Below are 4,477 nucleotides of genomic sequence, written 5' to 3' on the forward strand. Positions count from 1 at the left end.
CACATATATATATATATATATATATATATATATATATATATATATATATATATATATATATATATATATATATATATATATATATATATTGATATAATGATTATGTGCAACAGCTCATTACACCTACTTTTTTTTTTCCTTCAAATTTCCATGTCCAGATTCTGAAAAACTCTTCAACTTACTGGCAAACATACAGGGCCAGCGGCTTGATGACCAGCGAATATCTCTTCCTTCATTACCAGGAATACAGAATGGAGGTAGCACATCCACGCTGACTCCTGCAGAGAGGGATGCAAGCCACTTATTTTACATGGTTTCAAGAGTCCAGGTTGGCCCCATATGTATTATGGTCTATCCATTTGTCCATTTGTCCTCTCCACCCCAACCAGTCGAGGCAGATGGCTGCCCTCCCTGAACCGGTTCTGCCGGAGGTTTTCTTCCTGTTAAAAGGGAGTTTTTTCCTTCCCACTGCTACCTTGTGCTGTTCTCCCCGTGTATGCGTGGGTTCTCTCCGGGTACTCCGGCTTCCTCCCACCATCCAAACACATGCATGATAGGTTAATTGGTCACTCTAAATTGCCCCTAGGAATGAGTGTGAGCGTGGGTGGTTGTTCGTCTCTCTGTGTGTGGCCCTGCGATGGCCTGGCGAGCTGTCCAGGGTGTACCCTGCCTGTCGCCCAAAGCCAGCTGGGATAGGCTCCAGCTTCCCCGCGACCCTGAATTGGAATAAGCGGTTCGGAAAATGAATGAATGAATGCTACCTTATGCATGCTCAGGATTGGGGATTGGATTGAAGTCATTTTTTGATGCAATCAGTTTGTTTCTATTATAGGCAATGAATAGGCTTGAAATGATGTGTATGTAAACCTGTGACAACATTGTTGTAAAGTAGCACTATACAAACAAAGCTGAACTGAAAAAATTGAATTTAAAATTTTGAATATGTTTTATTTTTCTTATTTAATGTTATACAAACTATCTATAAATCTCCAAGGCATTATAACAACCCATTCTTTTCCCACAGGGTTCAAGGATAGATGAACAGCGATGCTCAGCACCTGAAGTACTCAAGAATCTGTGTACCCCCTCTGCTCAACGCAAAAATCTTACATTAGATACATCTGTTAACCCTCCACAAATGGCCACTCCTTTTAAAACTGACCAGCGTTGTCAGGTCAGATGTCATTGTGTATTTTAAACTGCTTATATATTTTTACTAATACATTTTATTATCTCATAATCCCTTTTTTTTAAAGCCTTTAAAACTTGTCAGTGATGACACAAAAGGCTTATTCTCTCACTCATGTTTTGTAATGTGACTGTTCCTTTTTGTTACAAGTGGCTGTTTGTCTGCTAAGTTTATTTTAGGTGCCTCACTTGTAATTTATTTTATTTCTTTCATCTTCATAGGAAGTATCCTCATCTGAGCAAGACCAATTCATTAAGATGATGAAACATGCACAAAGTGGACGTATGGATGATCAGCGTTGCTCTTTACAACCCAGCAGAAGTACCCCTGCCACACCAATGCATCATGGAAATACTTCAAATAATCTACCCATAGGTTAAAAACACTCATGGTGCATGAAAGGTTACACATGAGTTGCGTGTCTTCCCGATGTCAAAAGTGACTGTTGACTCTCCTCAACAGGTGCAGGAACAGATCCATTTGTCAAAGTCGCCACCTTTACTCAAGCACAGCAACCAGATTATCAGTCAGGCATAAGTGAAAAATCTAAAGCAATGGAAAACAGTGGACATATAGAGGCTAAAGTCCCGGTGAGTTATGCATTTTTTGTCTTTTTGGTACCATAGTATCTATTCATAAAGAGAAAAAGAGCACATTCCATATAGGGAGTGAATATTCTTCACAAACAGCTTCATGCCTGGTAAACCCTGCATGACCTCCCACTGATTGATTCTTTTTTTTGTTCCAAGGCCTCTCCACCACACATCATAGTGGATGAAGGTACACCCATCACATCAAAGAAGTCCTATTCCAGGAGTACGTCCCAACCCCAAATTGCCAATGCCGAGTATGGCTCTACTTTGGCCTTACCCAAATCTGCTTCATTTACCCCAGACACAGAATTTCAGAAGGAACAGAATTCCTCAGCACAGGTAAATGCCATTTGACAAATATAATATATAATCAAATCAAATCAAACTTTATTTCTTGAGCACTTTTCATGCCATGGGCAACACAAAGTGCTTTACAGGATAAAATCAAGTCATAAGGATTAAAACAAACAGTGGATAAAAAGGCATTTAAAAATAATAGACACAAGCTCTTTCCATACACTCACACACACACACACACACACACACAAGGACATAGAGCAAAGAACCCCCCTACACCCACATACACACCCCCACATTCCCCAAAAAACATCATTCCCTGAATACTGTCGCTTTAACTGAATTCTGGTTAATAAAACAACTAGAAACATTAAGTAAGTGATAAAAATTCTGACTTGGTGCTGATGTGAGGAAACAATACCTAGGGATCCATCCACACCAGGAGCCAGTCCCCCGCATGCTCATAGGGGCCGCTTCCACAGGAACCGCACAACTCCCAGGCAGCAAAGGGGCCACCCCGCAGCCGTGAAGCTGCAGTGCTGGACCCCGCGCCACCCAAGCAGCAGCGGTCGTCATGACAACAGCCCCCAGACCAAACAGGCAGGGCCCCCAGCGTGCTGGATCCCCATAAGGAAAAATCTGGAGTTAAAACCAGAAGATGAATAACCTTAAGAAGCAGTAAGAAATAAGAGCAACAATAAAAGAAAATATACATATATACATAGAAGGACTTCACAACAATGTATTAAAAATAAGAAATCTAATAAAACAATTTAAAAATAAATAAATGAATAAATGAAGTAAATTAAGATAAGTAAATAAAGTAAAATAAAATTCAGTTAAATGCTAAGCTAAAAAGGTGTATCTTGAGCCTCTTCTTAAAAACATCAACAGTCTCCGCGGCCCTGAGGCTCCCTGGCAAGCTGGTCCACAGTCGGGGACCATAACAATGGAAAGAGGTCTCACCGTATGTCTTAGTTCTGACTTTAGGAACCACTAAAAGGCCGGTACCAGAGGACATCAGGGTTCGCGAAGGCTCATAATTATAAAGAAGGTCGGATAAATAAGAAGGCCCAATACCATTAAGATATACACTTCCAGCCTTATGTTCGAACACCATATCACATGAGAATTAAAGAAAAAAAAGTCCAAACTTTTGACAGATTGTAATCAAAATATGACCAAAATAAAATAAAACATTTTAACACACTTAAAGTGTGTTGTGTGACAAACAATTGATAGTCAGTGTAAAGTGATGCTGATGCTTACTCACATTTATTATTAACTAGTCAGATTCATCCCTGATGACTGACATGGAAATACATTCAATTAAAAGCAAACTTGAGTCAAACTTGATCACATTTCAGAAAAACACTTCCTCTGTGGAGTTAGGGTGATTTCTTCTGAGTTGTCTGCTGTTGGCCACTGAATGGAAAAAAGACTATTACTGAATAAAGCGTGTAAGAACAATAACATGTTCCTTTTCCCCCCCATAGCTAACAGTGAGGGTGTCCATGAGTATCACACCACAGCCGGTGAGCTCTTCTAAAGCATGTCAACATTTTGACCCTGCCCAAACTTATTTTTGAAAAAAAAAATGCCTTCAGTACTTATATTGACTTTTTTTGTGTGTTTAAGGGACCGAAGCAGGATTATCAGATCCCAGAAGTCTTTCTAACTCTTGGTGCACCAGGAGAAAATGTTGTGATACCTCTTAGTCCAGTATTTGGTAATCCTCTATCCTTAGATTTGAATCTTATTCCAAAAAAAGAAGCTAAATCCAAACACCGCTCTCCAGTTCATGCAAGTCCCAGGAAAACCTGTTCACGGCCATCATCTCCCTACCGTACCACAAACACTAAAGCGAATCCTGTGACTTCATGCCCAAATGAGCAAGGGGGGCTTGTGACAAGCCCCATCAGTCCAGATGAAGACTGCTTCTCTCTAATTGAGAAGATACACACAACCCAGCTTCAAAAAAGCATGGCTCAAGGAGGAAAGGGAAGGGAAAAGGCTGAGCAAAGCAAGGGGAAAGGGGCTGGAAAGAGAGATAAGAAGAATGCTGACAAATAATATTCATGTTGTTTACAGAAGAAAATAATTCTAAAAAAAGAGAGATGCAACTATTGGCTTGGAAAATAATTTGATGTGTAAAAATACCTAATATATATAATATAATAATAATACAAAATAATAATACCTACACTAATTTGAAGTTTCTGCTAGAGGTAAGTGTTAGTTTCATGTTAGAATTTGGTAGTTAAATAATTTATATAGACACTATGTAGCAGTCATTTGACTTTTTCTTCTTTTCCTCTTTTTTCAAGGTGTGATGTTGCAAACTCTATCTTACATGTAAAAGCTAAATATAAAACTATGTTATCTACATGAAATATTT

This window comes from Telmatherina bonti (genome assembly GCF_933228915.1).
Source record: "Telmatherina bonti genome assembly, chromosome: 14".
Taxonomy (NCBI): domain Eukaryota; kingdom Metazoa; phylum Chordata; class Actinopteri; order Atheriniformes; family Telmatherinidae; genus Telmatherina; species Telmatherina bonti.